Source organism: Herpailurus yagouaroundi, unplaced genomic scaffold (genome assembly GCF_014898765.1).
Source record: "Herpailurus yagouaroundi ecotype Mexico unplaced genomic scaffold, PumYag 196, whole genome shotgun sequence".
Lineage (NCBI taxonomy): Eukaryota > Metazoa > Chordata > Mammalia > Carnivora > Felidae > Herpailurus > Herpailurus yagouaroundi.
This window is the reverse complement of record NW_024412427.1, coordinates 1,287,569-1,308,810: the sequence shown is the minus strand read 5'-3', so window position 1 is coordinate 1,308,810 and position 21,242 is coordinate 1,287,569.

Here is a 21,242-nt window from a genome sequence, read left to right as displayed (position 1 = left end):
TTTTGTCTCTATAGACTCCTCTGTATTTTTTTTTTTTTTTTTTTTTTTGCTTAATGATAAAGGTTTTTAACAAATGAAGAGGCAGGTGGAGGAAATGGTGGCAAAGGTGACTCAAAGGAGCCACCAAGAGAGGCGGGGAGAACGCCTGGACAGAGTGGGACAGGGAGATCAGGGGAAGGAGATTTGGGAGGAGCCCTGCGGCTCATGTCTCAGTTATAAGAGGCCCAGCGCAGTAAAGCGATCCGGGCTGTGGCACAGTGTAGCGCCTGGAGGCCAGGGGCCCTGTGGGAGGTGTAAGATTATCGTGGCTGGAGGGGGAAGTGAGACAGACAGGCTGCGGAAGGAGGGAGGAGGAAGGGTCAGAGAGGGGCAGGTGGGGAGGCCTGTGTGGTGAGGGAGGAGCTCTCAAGGGAGGGAGCATGGAGCCTGTTTGGTGCTGTGTGGATGGGCCCGGAGGGCTGGAGAGGGGGTACCCAAGACTGAGGGTAGACGCAGGAGGCAAGGGGTCTGGAGCCCTGGCAGAGAGAGGACCCGCGGAGGGGAGGGCAGAGCTGGGAGCTGAAGTCAAGACTCAGCGAGCTGGGGCCACCCCTCCTGTTCCTTCCCATTTGGTTGTGGCTTTGGGGGGACAATGCCTGGCTTGCTTCTCATGGTGACCACCAAGCCAGGCTTCCGGGCCCCTTTGGTCAACTTCTTAGGCCACTGGACAAGGCGGCCTCCTGACGGTGCTTGTCCCCTGGCTTGCGGTGTGACCTTCAGTGAGTCCTGCCCACCCCCACCACTGGGCCTCAGTTTCTCCTTTAAGGCCAGTCCCACCCCAGGATCCAAGGACTGCATGGTCCAGTGTGCCCACCAGTCTCTGCCCTGGCATCTGCGTGAAGGAAACATCGCGAGGGGCAAGGTGGTTCTCCAAGGCTACAACAGGAGCCTCCCGGCCCAGAGAGACCCTGGACACGTCTCATAGCACCAGAAGACGCCTGCCACTTGGAGTTTTGTGGGTTCTGGGTTCTGGGTCCGGCACGGTCCAGTTTGTTTTTCCAGAAATCCCTGCCCTAAACCCCCATGAGGGAGAGACCACTGCTGAGGCAGGGGGTGTGCTGGGCTGAGGAAGGCCGCGTCCCGGTCCACCGTCTGTCCCCACCCAGCTCCCTGGCCGTCAGTGAATCCCACGGGGTTCTGGATCTCAGCCTTCTCATCTGAGGAGCGGACAGGATCATTGCTCCCGCCTGGTTTTATTTCAAGAGTGAAAGGAGGCGACGCACATGACGATCCTAGAACAACACCGCACAACTCAGTATCTGATAACTCTTATCCTGAAAAAGCCTCACCCCCATCTATGAAAACTGAAAATATATGAAACCCATGACCCAGAAGAAGAGCAGCATGTACTCCAGGAGATGGGTGCATCGTCACCAGAGCCATCAGGGAAAAAGGGAGAACATTCTACGTGTCTCTTGGTAAGGGAGTGGACAAAGAAAAATGGAGTATATTCATGCAAGGGAACGCAGCCACTTAAACGGAATGAACCGGAGCTATATGTATCAACATTGATGGCTTTCAAAAACATTGTTGGAGAGAAAAAAAGCAGTGATGATACATCGAGTATAAATCCATTTACATTAAAAAATACAAAACAATGCTACTTATTTTCTGTGGGTGCATATCGTGTATACCACGGTATAAAATCAGGACACAGTACTATATGTCAAGCTCGTCACTGGAGGGGCCCCCGAGGAGGGCGGAAGGAGACCAGAGTGGGCGTGGTGGCAGAGGGGGCTCCCCAGCCTCGTCGGCAGGGTCCTGATTTCTCAGAGAACGGGTTCGTGGATTTCTTATGAAATTAAAATTAATTTTTGAAAAGAAATTAACTTAAAAAAAAAAATCCCTGCCTGCCTGTTTCACTAAATCCTTTGGAGGATCAAATGATATGTGCACAGAGAACGTGTAATTCATTTCCCAGTTGACGGAGCGTTGTTTGAGCCACGTGACCTTCCTCTATCTTCTCAACGAGACTCGAGATGGATGGATTGTAATTTCTGTCCTGTTGAGGAGGAAACGGGGGCACGGGGAGGCGAGGCATCTGTCCCGGGTCACACATGTGGAGTGGGGCCAGAGCTGGGACTCAAGCCTGGGGCTGTCTGGCTCTGTCGGGTCCTGCCTCCTACTGCTTCAGGCTCTAGGGTGAAAATGCCTTTTCCACGGTCTCCGGGCCACTGTGGTCATCAGGATAATGATGGTGGGGCCACATCCCACTGCTAAGCTCTCTCTCAGGGGCGAAATCCCTGTAGTCTCCAGGCAGAAGTCCTATTGTCCCACCTGAGCTGGCCCTAAGACCTCACCCACAAGCTTGGGAGGCAGGACAGGTGCTAATGATAGGCCTTGGATATTGGCCTCAGAGAGACCTGGATTTGAACCCCGGCTCTGTTACTTACTAGCTGGCAACCTTGAGCGAGCCACTTCCTTGCCCTGCAAAACAATACTGAGTTTACAGGTTGCTGCGTGCGAAGGGTGCGTAGTGAGCAAGCCACGAGTGTTAGTGCCTGCTCCTTCCTCCTTCCCATGGCTTTCTCGACTCTAAGCAGGGGCCTGACTCGCCCTGGAGTCCTGTGCCGGGCACAGTGCCCGATATAAGTAAGCGCCCAGGAGAAACAGGGAAAGTCACCACGATCTAACTGGTCCTCCTAAGCAAAGGTCTTCTCGACCCCAGCTGATTGCTGGGGTTAGATTGCTGGGGCCGTTTTGAACTCTACCTTGAGGGCCACGGGGAGCCATGGAAGGTTTAATCAAGAGAGTGACGTGGTTAGACAGATCTCAGAAAGAAGACGCCGTGTGGAGTGTGGCTTTGGGACGGACAAACCCAGAGGCAGGGATGCCTGTGACGAGGCTGTGGTGAACAGTTCAGGTAACAGACTGAGCCCTGAGGTCCCTTTTCATCCTGTGAGATACCTAGGGGCAGGGGGACGCCAGCAGAGTGGGTGGCTAGGCCAGATTTAGAAAGACGCTAGGATTTTATAGATTGAGATAAAACACGTGATGTATATGAGAACGTGCTTTGTGAACGTAAAAAAAAAAAAAAAAAATCACATACACCCACCCTGATCTCATCGTCACGGTCACAGCCTTTCTTGGGCATACAGCATCCCTGCCCCTTTGTATTCAGGGAGCATCGACACAGGTCTCCAGCAAATTCCCAGCTCACCTGAATCAGTTGGCAGAAACAAGTTTTTATGTCAACTCACAAAACTGACCCATGTAAACCCGACAAACAGCACGTTATTGCCAAAGCAGATAGCCAGCTGAGCGGGATGGTCAGCTTTCCTTTGTCCTGTTCGTCACAGACACGTCTGTTGACCGGCACCTGGCATATGCAGGATGATATCACTCGTGCCTGAAACTTCCGCTTCGAGGGCAAAGCAGGGAGGGCAGGTGGGAATAGGACCAGCGTGGGGGAGGAGGGTTACGGCTTCTCGTACAAACAGCACCCGCCATCTCTCGGGGTGCTTACTGTGTGCCGGGCACATGCACTAAGTCTTGTACCAAGCGCTGACACGGGTGCTGTTTTTATATATGCCTTTTCCAGATGAGGGGGATGCAGACCGAGGCAACCGCAGGATCTCCCCCAAATTCACGCAGCTGGGGGCTCAGAGCTCGTGTAGCTCTGAGGTCTACTGCGACCGCTTGGTGTTTTCCCCGGGCTGGTGAATCCCAACCCTTTCCTTTTGGTCCCCAGAGACACTGATGCTGATGATTTTAATGGTGTCGCTTCATTGATTGATTTAAAAAGGAATTCCCGCGTAGCTCCTCTATGCTTGGCCGTGAGGAAGGGGCCACGCAGGGGAGGGGTGCGGGCAGAGGTCGGGAGGCAGGGATGTGCGTGTGAGGTGCCCAACCCGCCCTGGACTTGCCGGGTTAGAGCCTGGCTGGGTGGGGAGGGGGGGGGTGTTCTGTAAACAGTGGGCGGAGATGGGGGTGGGGCAGGAGAGCACGGAGGGAGCAGAGAAGGAGTCGCGCTTCCTTATTTATTACCTCTGGGCTCTCAGATGCCTGACTACCGGGCAGAAGTGACAAAATAAAAAGGGAAAGGAAAAAATGCCAGCTACAGCCAGAATAAAATCAGGGCAAATAGAATAAAACCTGACAGCCAAGTATAAATAAATATTCGTAAAAGAGTTAAAGGACAGATTAAAATAAAAACACCAAATGCAATTCTTACCCCTTGACAAATGCAGTGCGAATTGGGTTCTTTTAATCAAATGTTTGGCAGGTGTATGAATTATTTATAATTCAATATCGGGTGGTTAAATGGAAAATGGAAGATGTTCCCGTCGTCTTCTCGGAGCTTATCCGCCTCCCTCGGTGAGCTCTCTCGGGAAAGGGGGGGGATCGACCCTCCCCCACGCCGGGCACAGGCGGGGACCCCAGGGTCCCGGAGCCCTGCCTCTCTCTCTGGGCGTCGCCACTTGTCCACCGGCTCCCTGGTCACAAGCCCTTCATGAGGCTCAGGAGCTTGTTCTGGAAGGAGGCCCCTCAATTCAGGGCACAGGAGCGGAAGCAGCTGACCAGGGGCAGGGGTGCCGGGAGTCCAGAGACCTGGGGTCTGGTCCCCGCCTTCCACATACCCTGAACGTGCTCTTGGCCAAGTCTTTGCCCCTCCCTGGGTCCTCCTCCCTCACATGAGCTTCTCCATTGCCATCTTCTACTTTTCCGCCTCACATTTCGGTTCGCCAAATGCATTAATTCCGACATATGGGCCTCGCCACACCCTTCTGTGGCAGGAAGCATGATAACCGTGCCCATTTGACAGAGCAGAAAACTGAGGCTCAGAGAGGTGCCTGGTCGTGCCTCTGGTCACACCGCGGGTATGAACTCGAGGTGACGTGGGAGCCCAGGTCTTCAGACTCCACGTTCACTGGGAGTGTGATTCTGGGAGCAGGTGGAGGTCCGGAATCCGGGTAGAGTGCACAGGGCACGAGCACCATAATCAGACAGACTCAGGATCCAATTCCAGCTCGGAACTCACGGTCTGTGTGATGGGGGCACGTTACCTAACCTCTCTGGTCCTCCGCTTCCTGCCCTGGACACCGTGCTAATGAGAATAGCTACCCTTGGGGCCAGAGTGAGGATTAAGAGCGGGTGGGGCCCCCTGGGCAGTGCCCGGCCTCAGGGAAAGCAGGACATCCCCTGTTACTATAGCTACAAGAAATGACACTCGTTGTACAGATGAGGACACTGAGGCCCAAAGAAATAATGTGACTTCCCCAAAGTCATCCTGTGAATCAGTGACGGAGAACCTAGGGGTCTGGGAGCTTGCCAGGTCACGTGTCGCTGGCGCTGGCTCGTGGCCACACCTGCCCGAGGTTCCCACCTGCCCCCAGGGCTGAACTGGCTCCATCCCCTCCTACCCCTGCCCACAGGCTACTCTGCTCCTGTCTGTCCCAGCTCCCCATGTGTCTCTCTCTCTTTCACACACACGCGCACGCACACGCGCGCGCGCGCCCTGTGGGTGAAAGCAGAGCGAGAAGAAGCCCCCCCCACGGCAAATGCTGCCTGACTTCCCTGAGCAGCCGATGAATGGGTCCAAGCAGCGAACAAACGGCTGTCGGAAAGGTTGGAGAATGAAGGTAATTAGTCCCCTTAATGCCGATTTCAGACTAATCTTTCACACTTAAGGAAATTGTTCCAATGATTTTCTTATTTTCAGGGGAGCTCGTTAAGTAAGAATTAGAAAAGTAGATATGGTAGGAGATAAGAAAATGGATCTGGTAATGACAAGCTGCCTGAACACACCAAGAGGGGGCTGGCTAGGCCAGGATGGAGTGACAGATCCAGGTCCCGTCCAGGGTGGGTGACAGCTGGATGTCCCCGGGCCCCTGGGCAGGGCGGAGACCCCGGGAGCCTCGGCTTGGGGCCTCTCTGGAGTAGGTGCTCAATGCATGCTGGTTGTAGCTGCTGTGTTTGGACCCAGCACATCTCCATCAGCCTCTGTGCTCCTAGGCCCTGGCGGGGGCTCGGGGTCAGGGGGGTGCTCATCAGACAACTTTCCTGAACATCTGGAAAGACAGAGTCTTTGCCAGGATGCAGTGGGGAATTCAAACCTCAGCACCTTCTAGATCCTCTAGGGAAGCTAAGGAACATTCATTGATTGCCTGCTGTGTGTGAGTTGCTCTGCCGGGCGCTTTATCTCCATTTTCTGCACCCCCCCCCCACACCCCCGTAGCCTCAGGGGGTGGATTGGAGAGTGTGAGAGCCTCTCCATCTCCGTTGTATACACAAGACTCAGAGGCGGAGCCCAGGACGCTGGGACAGGTCCTACTGGTTGTTTTGGGGCGTTCTGTCCTGCCTGGTCAGTGCCTGTGCTGTTCCAGTCGTATCTAAAGACTGAGTATCGCCCTTAGTCCTGTGACTTGGCCAAGGCCACGGTGCTGTGAGTTCCAGTCTGCAGCTAGAGCCCCCGGCAGGCCCCACCGAGGCACACCCCACTTCTGCCCCTCTGCTTACTGAGTCCCAGCGGCGGGAGGTCGGAAGAGGAACACTTAGAGCCAGGAGAAACTGTGTCCCCTGTGGAAAAGGGCTGGCTTCCCCAGGTGGGAGAGTGGGAGGGGGGCCCACTGGAGGAGGAAGGATGTCCTGTGTCTGTCCTCCTGGAATGGGCACAGGCTACTTTTTCCCTCACTCCCCACCGCCACTCATGCCTGCCTTCTCATTTCCGCTTGGCTCTAGCTGCCCCCCTGACCTGTCTCTAGCTTTCCTGTCTCTCCAAATCCCCCAGAGCCTCCCCGGACTCCAGCTCGATTGCTCCTGGCCTTCATCCCCGACAGCCTCAGCTTTCTCCCTTACCTTTGAGCCTAGAAGGGACCCAGCGTTCCTACTTTTGGCTGCAGTGCATTCTGGGAGGCTTAACCTTGCATATCCAGTGACCTGCGTGTGGCCCGGGTCAGCGCCGTCAGCGAAAACCGCCTGGTGATTGGCTCTGGCGAGAACTGCTCTTTAACAGGCCAGGTGGGAGGCTATGACTTTGTGAAAATGTCAGTATGACATTTCTCCTCTGGTCATGGGTGAGGTCGTGCATTCAAGTCTCATCTCTCCTCTGTACCTCCGATCACAAGGTAAACCTCCACTGTTCGGCATTTGTGCCTCGTTGGAGAGAGCTCCTAGGGCAGAGGTTGTCAAGCAGGAGGGATTTTGCCCACCCCTCCCCACCCCCCGAGGACATTTGCAATGTCTGGAGACATTTTTTAAAAATGTTTTAAGGTTTATTATTTATTTTGGAGAGATAGAGACAGAGCATGAGCCTGGGAGGGGCAGAGAGAGGGGGAGACACAGAATCCGAAGCAGGCTCCGGGCTCTGAGCTGTCAGCACAGAGCCTGACGCAGGGCTCGAACCCACGGACCGTGAGATCATGACCTGAGCCGAAGTCGGATGCTCAACGGACTGAGCCACCCAGGAGCCCCTGGAGACATTTCTGATTGTCCAACTAGGGTGATATTACCAGCATCCGGTGGGGGCAGGCCAGGGATGCTGCTAAACAGTCTACGGTACACGGGACGGCCCCACAACAGAGTCACCCGACCCAAGATGTCAACGGTGCCAAGCTTGAGGAACTCCTCTGCAGAGTCGTTAGGTCCTATGTCCCCATTACGGAAACTACCTACGAGGTAAGGGTAGGACCCAGCTCTTCTGACCACGTCTGTCCGTGGGATTGGATGGTAGAAAGGCCAGTGACCCTCCAAGTCAAAGATTCGGGGTCCTGACACTTCTTGTTTTCAATCCCACAAACGTATATTGTGTGCTTATTATGTGCCAGGCATCGTGCAAGGTGCTGGCTGATCAGTAGTGGATAAGATAGATAAAATCTCTGCCCATTTGGAACTCACAGCGTAGTAGACCCTGAACTGGGCCACCTTAGATTTGTCTCTTTCCCTCTCTGAGCCTCCGTGTTCTCATCTTCTCATCGCTACAGTGGGCACAATACCATGTCTCTTCCTCTGTGGTTGTGAGGCTGCCTGAAATGTAAATGTCAGATACAACTGTAGATGCTCGACAAATAAGGGGATTGAAGGTTTCTCCCTTCTGGAGAGGGCTGGGTAGGTGGTGGAGATTGCTTTGCAGGCGGTGGGGACAGTCTTCTAGTAGGAGAAGAGAAAGGGGGGGGGGAATGAAGGTATTCCTGAGCACTTACTGTATATGCTTCTCATGGATCCCCCTATCAACCCTGCAATGCAGGTGTTTTTACGCTCCAAGTGCAGACGAAGAAACTGAGGCTCAGGGAGGGAAAGAACACGGAGCCGCTGGATTTGAACCCAGTTCCCCTGGCTCATTCGGCTCTCTCCTTTTTGCCATCTCCAGGGCCTTTTAAGGTGGCGCTGGGCAGGAAGTTGAGGTCTGAGCCTGACCAGGCCTGGCCTTCAAGCCTTATTCCCCAGCACCCCCCCGGGGTCTGGGTCTCACCCCATTAGCGCTGCTTTAAAAAGTGCGGACCGACCGGGGCGCGTTATTGCCCACATAAATCAGGCGGCTCCGAGTACCGAACACCTTTAAACAAACAGCTGATGGGAGTGAAGTTCCAGGATCATTATTAATAGCTTTTCATTTCGGTGGCCGCTGTGCTGTGACATGCCTTCCCAGCAGAAGCCCCGCGCAGCCAGCCCCCGATCGGCTGATCCCCTGAGTCCGCCAGTCAGAATGAATGACTGTACCTTTGTGTTAATTGTGGAGCCCAAGCCACACGCGGAATGCTAATAGGGCCAAGTGGGAGGGGGCAGGTGCCAATCTTGCCTGGCTGCTGGGCAGGGAAGGACCCCAGCTCGGGGAGCCCCCCTCCACAGCAGCCAGCAGCGGGGTCTTCCTAACATACTTATCTGAGCTCCGCCCTCTTCTGCTCCAGAAAGCCCCACAGTTCCGTGGCCCGGAGCCAACTCTGGGCTCATCTGGCTGCCATTCAGGGCCCTTCTGGTCTCATCCCGTCTACCGCTCCAGCCTCCCTGCTCGCATTCCCACACCACCAGCCCTGTACGGCTCGAACTCCTACTCACTTATTCATTCATTCATTCAACATTTACTGAGCCCTCTGAAGGAGGCAGGGGACAAAGCTCTGAACGAGACAGACCCGTCTTCCTCAGCTTGTTTAACATCGAGCAGGAAAGACAGACGTCTGCGGGCTCTGGAGCCAGGCGGCCCGGGCCCACATCACAGTTTGTCTCTTTCCTAGCTGCAATGTTGCGCAGAGAACCTCCTCCAGACCTCAGTTTCCTCCTCTGTATGATGGGAATAATAACGGTGGCTACCTCCTGGGGTTGCGTGAGGAATCCAATGGCTAAAAATATATGAAATATATACGAAATATATGAAAACACGTAACGTATTAGCGCTTCTGGTGGAGCACAAAGTACTCAATAACTTTTCTATTATTACCATTCACTCATGACTGCATTAAATTGGGGATGATGACTACAAAAGAAAGGTTACGGGGAACAAAGGGGGCATCATATGGGGGGGGCGGCCCCGACTCTAGGAAGGGTTCCCTGCCAAGCCTAACTCTCTCGGACTGGAGAGAGGAGTGGGTGCTAACTGAACCGGTGGGGTGGGCAAGGGGAGGAGACAGCAGTCAGGTGCAGGGGGCAGCGCGGGTCAAGGTCTCGAGGCTGGCTGGACGCCCAGGTGAGAAAGTCAAAAGGCAGCAGGAGGTGGTGGGTCAGGAGAAGTAGGCGGGGCCCACGCCACACAGGGCCTCCTGGGTCAAGGTACACTTTACGTTGTGTCCCGAGAGTGATGGCAAGTGAGAGAAGCCTTCCGAAACGGAAGCTTGGCGTGAACCTTATTCTGCTTTTAAACTCACCCGGGACGCTGTGTGTGTAAAGCAGACTGGCTCCCCCTCCCCCAGCTGGGGCCCTCCTGGGGTGCTGAGAAAGAAACAGGGAAATGGGAGAAGGTACTGTCCAGGTGAACGGTCCAGGGTGCGGGCAGTGAGGGCAGAGAGGAGAGGCCCGCTCCTGGATGATGTGACAGGATGTACATCCTAGAGATGGGACTGCTCCTAGAATCCTCAAGACACAGTAGGAATGCACCTGTCCGGGAGGCCTCCACGGCGGCCCATGGGCGATGTGGAGAACAGAGGGAGAGCAGCGGGTTTGGAGGGTTGGAGACCACGAGCTCAGTTTGCGTGCCCTGGGGTCTATAGGCCTCTGAGCCTTTGCATGCACTGTTCCTTCTCCCTGGAATGTGCTTCCCCAGTCTCGTCTAAGGGGGAGTTTTAAAAAAAATATTTATTAATTTTTAAGAGCAGGGAGGGGCAGGGGCGCCTGGGTGGCTCAGTCGGTTGAGCGTCTGACTTCAGCTCAGGTCATGATCTCAACAGTTCGTGAGGTCAAGCCCCACGTCGGGCTCTGTGCTGACAGCTCAGAGCCTGGAGCCTGCTTCGGATTCTGTGTCTCCCTCTCTCTCTGACCCTCCCCTGCTCGTGCTCTGTCTCTCTCTGTCTCAAAAATAAATAAAACATTAAAAAAATAAATAAAAAAAAAAGAGCAGGGAGGGGCAGAGAGAGATGGAGAGAGAGAATCCCAAGCAGGCTCCCCACTGTCAGTGCAGAGTTCGACGCAAATCTCGATCTCATGAACCTCGAGATAGCGACACGAGCCGAAGTCAGATGCTTAGCTGACTGAGTCCCCCAGGTGCCGTGCGATGGGGGAATTTTTAACTAATCACTCAAAGCCAGGTTCCGACATCACCTCCAACATAGAGAGCCTTCCCTGGCTCTCCCAGATTTGGCCTCTCCCTCCTCTGTATCAGCTTCTCTATAAACCACAACTTCAGGAAGCCCGGGTGGCTCAGCTGGTTAAGTCATACTCTTGATTTGGGCTCAGGTCATGATCTCGAGGTTGGTGAGTTTGAGCCCCATGTTGGGCTCTGCGCTGACAGCGTGGATCCTGCTTGGGATTCTCTCTCTCTCTCTCTCTCTCTCTCTCTCTCTCTCTCAAAAATAAATAAATAAGCAGGGTGCCTGGATGGCTCAGTCGGTTAAGCGTCCGACTTCGGCTCAGGTCACGATCTCACGGTCCGTGAGTTCGAGCCCCACATCGGGCTCTGGGCTGACGGCTCGGAGCTTGGAGCCTACCCCCGATTCTGTGTCTCCCTCTCTCTCTGCCCCTCCCCCACTCACGTTCTGTCTATCAAAAATGAATAAATGTTAAAAAATAAAAAATAAATAAATAAGCTTTAAAAAAACCCACAACTTGATGAAAAAGTGTGACAAAGGCAAAGGTGAGGTACATCACATGGTCCTCCGACTCCCCGCGCCTCACTGACCCCAAGGCTCCCTCTCCTCTGCTGTGTCCACCGCATCTCTGTCCATATGGAGGGTCCCAGAGCTTAATCTTTGGGTCACTCCTCCTTTCTGTCAACAGTCCCTGGGTGACCGCACGCAAGCCCACGGCTTGAAAGCCCATCAATTTGCTATTGACCTCCACGAGTGAAGGCCGATCTCTCCCTGCCACCCCACCTCCTAAAGTCTCAAATGCACCTGAAACTCAGGATGACCAAAACGGGACTCCTGACTTCTGCCTGTAACATACACACAAGTAATAATCGAATCAAATAAATTCTGGACCGCTCCTTGTCCGGCTTCGCCCATTTCAGGATCTGGCAACTCCATTATTCTAGCTGCTTCCGCCAAAAGCCTTGGAGTCATTCCCGACTTCACGCCATCTCACACCTAGCATCCAATCCGTCAGCGAATCCTGCCCGCTCTACCTTAAAATAGATCCAGAATCCGGCCATTCTCGCCACCTTCCTTGTTAGCAGGCTGGTCCCAGCCACCGTCATCTCTCACCTGGGTGATTGCGACAGCCTCCTCACTGGTCTCCCTGCTTCTGCCTTTGCCCCCTGCAGACCGTTCTCAGTGATGGGTGTTATAAATCAGATCAAAACACTCCTCCTCCTAAACCCCTTCGACTTCTCATCTCACTCAGAGTAAAATGGCTCATAAGACCCGACATGATCTGGCCTCTTGTTATCTCTCGCTTCCTCCCACCATCCCCGCCCCCCTAGTCCAGCCGCACCGGCCTTCTGGATGTTCTCTGAATATAACAGGTATATTCCCACCTCAGGGCCTTTGCATAGGCTGGTCCTCCTGCCTGGAACACGCTTGCCCCTGATATCTGCCTGGCTCACTCTCCCCTTGCCTTCGACGTTCGGCTTACATCATGGCTGAGTCTGTGAGGCTTTCCCTGACGACCTGGGTAGGACAGCTCCTCTGTCCCTCATCCTCCCTCAACCCTTAGCCTGCTTCCCCCGACCTAGAACTTAGCACTGCTCGGCATTTTACACTTTACTTAGTTCTGATCTGCCTCCTGGCCCTTTAATGTGAGCTCTGGGGGTCGAGGCTTTGCCCTTTGTGCTCAGTGCTGTATCACCGGCCCTTAGAACAGTGCTCGGCACTAGGTGGGTGCTCAGTGGCGATTTCTCGAATGATGCCGGAATCATTGCTTTTAACTAACTGTTTCTTTTTTTCCTACCTCTCTGTCTCCCCCAGCAGATAGTAGGCAGCAGTGGGGTCCGATTCGCCACGGGTTTTCTGGTGTCCAAGGCAGAGGCCGCAGAGAGTGAGTGTCCATTAAAGGTTCGAATAAACAAATGGATAAATAATAGAATTTCCAGATGGGTTGCCTGGGGTGATTTGAGGAGGGCATTTTGAGACAGACTGAGTTGCCTCCTGGAGCCTTTTATTCCTACAGCCTTCCTGCCTCTCCCCCCCGTGACCTGGGGCTACTTTGGAGGGAAAAGCCTGGAAGCTTGAGCCAGAGACTCTCCAGAGGCCAGAGACAGACAGAGGGACTGGATTAGGAGCCGGTGCCAGCAGGATATGGAAGTAAGCTTTGGACTGAGAATTCTGTTTGAGGTTAAGGAATCTGAAGTTTTGAAACGGGTCAAGGGTTTAGGATTAGGATTTGAATTGAGGGTTGGGGTTGGGAACAAGGTGACCTTTTGGATCTGAAGTTAAGATCCAGGGTTTCTGGTTAGGGCCGAGAGTTGGGGAGTTGGGCCTGATGCTTGTGACCAGCCGGTGTGGGGAATGGGTCAAAGGATTGGAACTTTGGTCAGAAAATGGGATAAAGCTGAGGGCAGAGCCAGGGGCCTGAACTGAAGACAGTCATTAGGTTTTAAAAGGTTCTCTGCCAGGGGCACCTGGGCGGCTCAATCAGTTGAGCAGACTTCAGCTCAGGCCGTGATCTCACGGTTCGTAGGTTCGAGCCACCAGTTGGGCTCTATGCTGGCAGTGTGGAGCCTACTTGGGATTCTCTCTCTCTCTCTCTCTCTCTCTCTCTCTCTTCCAAAATAAATAAACTTTAAAAAAAAAGTTTCTCTGCCAGGACACTGTAAGACAGAAACTCACATTGTTTTTTAAAAAAAAATGTTTTAATGTTCCTTTCTTTTTGAGAGAGAGAGAGACAGAGGCAGAGAGTGGAGGGGTGGGAGCAGAGAGAGAAGGAGACACGGAATCAGAAGGAGGCTCCAGGCTCTGAGCTGTCAGCACAGAGCCCGACACGGGGCTCGAACCCACGAACCGTGAGATTATGACCTGAGCCAAAGTCGGACGCTTAACCGACTGAGCCACCCAGGTGCCCCCAGAAACTCACATTTTGTAGCAAAGTTCTAGAACAGTAGTTCCCCGCCAGGGGTGATTTGGGCGCCCAGGGGACAACTGGCAACGTCTGGAGGAGGAAGGGTGCTGTTGGTATCTAGCTGGTAGAGACCAGGGATGCTGGTAAATGCCCTGCGAGGCACAGAGACGCCCCCTCAACAGAAAATGATCCGGGGCCCCACCTGCCGATAGTGCTGAAGCAGAGGAGGCCCGTGCTAGAGGGTGCTGGAGAGTTCGTCTGTTCTCTGAAGGGTTGGCCAGGCGCCCATCCAGGTGGGCCAGGGCTGGGGTATGAGCGCTCAGGCTGTGGGCTGGTGTGATGGGGCCAGCGTTAGGGAGGAAGGAGCAGGTGCACACGTGTCCCCCCCCCCCCCCGCCGTGGAGCTCCCCCTGGCTCTGGGGGTGGAGCCGGGATCCTAGAAGTCACAGACCAGCAGGGTGGGGGCTGCAGGGAAGGAGCCCCACAGCCGGGCAGGGCGGCAAAAGACGTGGGCCGGGTCTGCGGGAGGCTTGGGTCAGAGGGAGGGCCGGGGCGGACAGCTGTGGCACCCGCAGGGACGAGTGTCTGAGACACCTCCCGGAATTGCACCCGTACCTCCCGGGTTCCAGATGGAACCCGCAGCACAGCAGCGACCACGGACGCGGTGGTGGCAGTGGCTGACGTGGCAGAGCGCTGCTTCTGAGCCACTCTAAGTGCTTTACATTTTTTTGCTCGTTTTTCATCCGCCCCCTCCCCCCCCCCCCCCCGCCCCCAGCCTGCGGGGCGGCTACTGCTTGTAATCCGCATTCTACACACGAGAAAGTGAGGCACAGAGAGGTTAAGGTGTCCAAGATCCCACGGCTCGGAGCGGCAGACTCCGGGAGTTTGAGCTCAGGGGCTCAGGGCTTGTGTTGGCAGTGGAGGGGCTCGGGGTGGGGGTCCCCGGGCTTCCTGGGTTGCCGTCTCCCTCTGCTATCTGCCCGTGTGATCTCCTCCCAGCCTCTCCGCCGGCTCCCGAGACAGGCACTGTCATTGCTGCCTTGTTCCCGCGATGAAGGAACCGAGCCCCGGGGAGGTTAAGTACCTCTCCACACAGCCTGTCCGTCTGCGTCTCTGCGTTAGAGCGCGGGGTGCATCTCTGCACGGCCCTCGGTGCTCACTCCCGTGGCTCATTTGATCTCCACCCACCAGGCTCCCACGGCAAGGCTTCTCTGCCTCGTCACTGTTGCCATTTGGGACCGGATAGTTCTCCGTGGTGGGGGCATCCTGGACACGGGAGGAGGTTCAGCAGCCTCCCTGGCCTCTAAAAAGTGAGTCCAGAAACTGCCAAAGAGCCCCCAGTGCCTCCCCCTGCCCCCCACGCTGCCCCGGGGAGCAGGCAAGGAGGGTCCTCCTACGACACACACGAGACACAGACGATCGTGGAAACTAAGACCTGGACAGCGGTAACGTCTTCCCCAAGGTCGCTCAGAGAATCAGGGGCAGGACTGCAAACAGGACTCAGGTCCACTCAGCCGAGAGAAAGGTCTGGCAGCCAAGCCCTCCTGCTGGACTCACGCTCCTTCTGAGCGAGTGTCAGTGCCAACGGTGGGACAGGAGGGCATAGGGCAGGCTGTCCTTGCCGGGCCCGCTGCTCTCTAGCTGAGCTGAGGTGCTGCTCCCTCTGCTCGCAACCTCGGTTCGGTGAAGATCGCTCAGCCTTTGACACCCCATAGACCAGCTTTCAAATCCCAGTTCTGCCATATCCTTACCGTGGGGCATCCCTGGCCCTCTGTGTCCCCATCTGAAGAACGGCAAGCTTGGACTAGAGCCTTTCAAAGCCTCACCTAGCTCCCATGTTCTGGTTGTCTTTCTTTCTTTCTTTCTTTCTTTCTATTTATTTATTTATTTATTTTATTTATTTTATTTTTTTTCAACGTTTATTTATTTTTGGGACAGAGAGAGACAGAGCATGAACAGGGGAGGGGCAGAGAGAGAGAGGGAGACACAGAATCGGAAACAGGCTCCAGGCTCTGAGCCATCAGCCCAGAGCCTGACGCGGGGCTCGAACTCACGGACCGCAAGATCGTGACCTGGCTGAAGTCGGACGCTTAACCGACTGCGCCACCCAGGCGCCCCTCTTTCTTTCTTTTTAATATATTTTTTTAATGTTTATTTATTTTGGAGAGAAAATGAGCACAAGCGGGGGAGGGGCAGACAGAGGGGGACAGAGGATCCGAAGCAGGCTCCACGCAGGCAGCAGCCAGCCCAGTGTGGGTCTCGAACTCACACACCATGAGATCATGACCTGAGCCGAAGTCCAACGCTCAACCGACTGGGCCACCCAGGCGTCCCTGATGTTCCGGTTTTCCGACAAAGTTATCTTGTGTCTCAGTGCCGGCTGTGCCCCAACTTGAGGTGGCACTTTGGACAAGTCACTGCCCGTCTTCAGAACCCAGTTTCCTCAAAGGCGGCCAACATTTGAGCCAAAAGAACTTCACTAGCTGTGAAAACTGCCCTGCCTTGGCTTATGCCATCACCGCTGAAATACCATTCACCCCCTTATCTACCTGGAGAACTATTCATCCTTCAAGACTGAGCCCAACTCGTTTGCTCCAGATCTTTCTTATTCCTGCAGGCAGAGCTAATCACGCCTTCCTCTGGGCTCCCTCCGCTACCTACCGCCCACGAACCCTCTAGAGCACCTGTGGGCGTTGGGTGTGCGTGCCTTCCCTTCTAGGATGAAAGAGTCCTTGAAGACAGAGGCTGGGGGCCCCTAATCCTTACATCCTCATGGCCCACACAGTGCCTGGTGCAGAGTAGATGCTCAATAAATGCTGAATAAATAAGAATGAATGAATGGCAGCCGTAGATGGTTGCCAAGACCCTTGGCGGATCCAACACTCTAGAATCCAGGGAAGGAAGCCAACCTCTTGCTGTCACCCAGTCTCACGTTCAGAAGACTACCCCCACCCCCACTCCCAGCAAGTGCCTGCCTGCCGCCCCAGCCACCCCCACAGTCTGCGGACCCAGGGAGAGCCTTGGACAGCGACCAGACGCTATTTAAAAAATGCTTTTATCCTCCGTGGAGCTGCCACTACAGGGAGCTGTCTGTGCAGACCTGCATCCCACGTGTGCCCGGCGACGAGTATTCATAGAAAAAAGGCCTTGCTTCTCCCATTTTCCAGGCCATCCCAGCGTGAGGACTAGGCAGGGACCTGCCTTCTTCACACTTAGGCTCTGAATCCCCGGCCTCAGACCCAAGCTAGTGGAGGATCTGAAAATCTCTTCTCCTCGTCCTCTAAGCCACACGTCCGCAAATTGCCCTCAGCCCCCTCTTCCAGGAAGCTCTCCAACTGAAGAAAGCGGGTCTCAGTCCCTGACTGGTGGCGGGGGGGGGGGGGGGGGGGGGGGGGGGGGGGGCCCCAGGGGTGACAGAGGGAGAGAAGTGGCCTGTGCTCTTTGAGGCCCATCCATTCAACAGGTATTTTCTGACAAGTTACAAGAACGCTTGGATTAAGCTGAACTTCTCAGGGCTCAGCTTGTAGGGGTGGGGTAGGGGTCCTACAAGCTCAAGTCCTTAGAAGGGCACAGCTCTGTGGTTTTATCTGTCAGTCCCTCAAAGCAACACGTCAACTCCAATCTCCCCTGAAAAGCAGAACTTTGTGTCCCAATTCAGCTGCTTCCGTCCGGTGTGGCCCTGGCGAAAGTCCTGACCTCCTCTGTGCCTCTGGAGGCAAAGGAGTGGGTTTCTGATTTGGGTTCAGCTCTGGGGGCCTGACTTTCTAGGATTCTGCAAGGAAGCCGCCTCTTTGCTCCTCCTATCCAGGGAAGGGGCTGGAGCCTCCCAGGGTGGGTAGGAGGGTGTAGGAGGGAAGGATGTGTCCTAGCCCGGGTGTGAGAGACGAGTTAACAGCTCAATTGTTATTTCAATTACACGGATTATTTGAAAACAATATTATGAGTTTCATCACTGACAACCCCAGGAAATGGCTGCTATGGCAACCGGGGAAAAGAATGGTCCTGACCAGCCAATCAGAAGTTCCAGCCATGCCCCCAGTTTGTACAAACTCTCTCTCTCTCTCTCTCTCTCTCTCTCTCTCTCTCCCTCCTCCAGGGGTGCCCCTCCCATCGTCTGCTTGGGGAGGAGTCTTGGGAAAAGGATGGAAAGAGAGGGGCAGGGTCAAATGAGGAAACTGAGGCCAGGGAGAAGAGCAACTCCAGGAATTGGCTCTTTCTCCCAAGTTCCTCGAGGGCCAGGACCAGTGTCTGGAGTCCCCAGCCCAGTCCCCGCCCGGAGCAGACGCTCTGAATCAGGGCTAGTTCCGGGTAACAAGGGCTCCTCCCGGTTGAGGAGGGGGCTCCTGGACAGCCCTCCCCTCCTCGCTCAGCCAGACAGCGGGAGGGAATTCTCGCAGACCCCTTGACAAAGCGTCTCTGTCCCCCTTCAGACAGCAGCAGGGCTCACCTTTCACCGACAGGAAGTGTAATCAGGGGCCACCGCAGGGCCAGAGAAAGGGCAGGTGAATTTCGTGGGGCTCGGAGGTACAGCCAAGGGCCCTGGCCCCTTCCCCCTCCGCCCTCTCCAGAGCGTGTCTCTGCGTCTAGTGTCCCTGCGCCCGGCCTTCTCCCAGAGAGGCACTCGAGTGGTCTCCAGAGAAAGCCTTTTCGCTTCGAGAACACCCTGCGCTCTCCTTATTCAGAAAGAGCCCGGTTTGGCAGGCAGCTGGCTGGGCTCTAACTCTGCAAAAACTCAGCTCTGAAAGCCCAGTTCCTATCTCGCCTGAGCTCCCCCGCTGTCCACTCCTATGTCCCTGCATCCTCATTGGTTCCAACAAACAAACCCTTTTATGGGCCTGACTAGCGGCAGGCACAGTTCCGAGTCCTGCACAAATACTAACTCACCAAAGCTGCACCATAACCCTGTGAAGCAGGTACAGTGGCCACCGGCCCCATTTTACAGATGGGGAAACCGAGGTGGTTAAGTCGTGCAAGGTCAGGCAGCCAGGGAGGGGCAGCAGAGGGACACAGATAGTCCGGCGAAAGAGTCCGCGCTCTCGGCCGCTATCCTGATTCCTTCCGACGCAAGATGCCCTCACAGCCAGAAGACTGGTAACATTCGACTTTCATTGCTTCGTCTTGTAGCAGGAACCCCCCAGATCTTGTCCTGAAGTTCATGCACCCTCATTTTGCATCTTCTCGGTAGGGGAATGGAGGGCAGGCAAGTGGGCGGTTGGGGATGTTGGTAAGTGGACGTTCGTGGCGAAACCCCGGCCCTCACGGCGCGAAGCTCTGACCCAGCTGTGAGGGGGTGAGGGGCACCTTCATTACTTTGGTACCTCCTGCGAGCAGCGCGCCGTGTGCCCATTACTTCAGTCATTCCCAGTCCCAACCCCACAAGGGAGATCTCACTCTCCCCATTTTACAGATGGAGAAACCGAGGCTCAGAACATCAAAGAGACTTGCCCGAAGCCACCCAGCTAATATGTGTCAGAGGAGGACGGATGCCCAGATCTGTCTGCCTCCGTCTGCCTTTAGACAAGCTTCCTGTCCTGGAGGGACCGCCAAAGAGTCGGGACAGGTAACAAGGGCTCCCGAAGGGCTGAAAGGCAGCCCAAGTTCAGACCCAAGAACAGGCAGAGTTCAGGCCACGTGAACAAAGGCCCGCAGGTGGGAACGGACCTCGGAGCCGTGGCTTAGCTGGAGCAGGTGTTGTCGGGGCCCTGCGGGTAACCATGTCAGACGATGGGATGGGGCCTCAAATGCCAAGCAGATGGTTTGGAGCGGATGGGTGAGGCCACAGGGAGCCATTGCTGGCTTAGGAGTCTCTTTGCCTCCCTCCCGAGGCGGCCTCCCTCTCGCGCAGCGGAGCAATTTCCCAGAGCATTTTCTCTAATTTGTGATTGTTTTCCTAACCCAGAAGCAGCGAGAGTCTCCAGATTCTCCCAGCCCACGAGCCAGCGGAGCTGAGCTGCCAAAGCTGCCGGTCTCCACCCCCAGTCCAGCCCACTTGGGGACCTCTGAGCCCCTCTGTCCCCCAGCCCCTCCCGGGGTATAGAGCTGGCTGTGGGGAGGGGCTGGTGGGCTCACCGGGTGCATGCGGAGCCCCTGGGGATGGCTTCAGAGCAGGTGCCTGAAGGAGAGAGGGCCTGGTTCCTGGAGGTGGATGGCACAGGGGGCTGGCACAGGGCTCTGCGATGGGGGAAGGGGGGGGCCCTGAGGAAACTGGGCTCAGGGAGAAGAGGAGGGTCCAGAAAAGAGACAGAATTCTGTTAGGAACAGGGGCCAGCAGCTACGTGAAGCGGTGCGGTGCCCAGAGAGGGGCTTGGGTCTTCGGGGGTGGGGCGGTGCTCAGGGAGAGGACTGGGGGCTCCGGGAGGGGGTGGGGGATCCAGGAGGGGCTAGGGCTCTTGCAAAGGGGAGCATGAGCTCTGCTGGCAATGCTGGGGAGTGGGGGCGGCTCCCTGCCGTGAGAGGAGAGAGTCTCCACAGGGAGATGGGGCTCAGAGAAGAGGCGGGGGACTCTGGAGGAGAGGATTCTGGACAGGGACTCAGTTGAGGGGCCTGGGACTTGTGAGGAGAATGGGGGGGATCTTCAGGGAACAGACACTTAGAAGAGAAAAACATGGGTTCAGTGAGGGGACCAAGGGCTAAATCGAAGGGACAGAGGCTCCAGGAGGGGTCAGGGCTGTGTAAGAGGATCGGGGCTTCGCGGAAATGTTAGTTTAGGAAGGGCAGGGGGCTGGGAGAGGACCATGGAGGAGCCCTCGAAGGAGGGTTGTTTTGAGAATGGAGTGCAGCTATTTCCTCCCAACCCAGCACCTCGGTGCCTTATTTTGTCCTGGCTCAATGCAGCCACAGTTTGCCTCCTTGGCCCACACAGGTCCCGTCCCCTGAAGACCCCTCATCTTGGTCCTCTGCTTCTCCACGCCCACTGGAACATTCCACCCAGCTGAGCCCTGAGTCCTTCTCCGCTAACTATTCCATAAATGCCCCCGTGGGCACCCATTCCCTTGAATTCACCCATGTGGATTTCGTATCCTGCTGCAGCCCAAACACATTCTCAGTAGGTACTTCAGACACCAGTAATGATCAGTAAGGTCATTCTCCCTCCAAGCTAACCTCAATCCCTTCAACTGCAAATGCGGCCAATTTCCTCTGTTCTGTCCTGGGAATAGAACATGGCTGATCTGCAGGCCACCTTTTATCAGGGCATCTGTCATAGCTTCAGAGATGTAACGTCTCCTCTCAAATTTCTCTCTTCCAGGTAAATTAATCCTGGTCCCTCCATTGGTTTTTCTGATTACTATATTTATGAGTACTCATCTCCTAATGATTGTGGCAGGGCTTTAGCACAGCCTGGCACACTGAAGGCTCACAAGAAGTGTATCTTGGATGGATGAATGCATTGGCGGATGGATGAATGCATTGGCGGATGGATGGATGAATGACAGCAGGGAGATGGGTAGCGAAGAGATGAAAAGACAGGTGTTGGTAAAGGTGGTGGATGACAGGTAGATAGATGGAGGGTGGAGGTGGGTGACCTGTGGGCAGATGAATGTTTAAATGGAGATGGGTGGGCAGGAGGAGGATGGATGGATGGATGGATGGATAGATGGATGGGTGGATGGATGGACAGTTGAGTG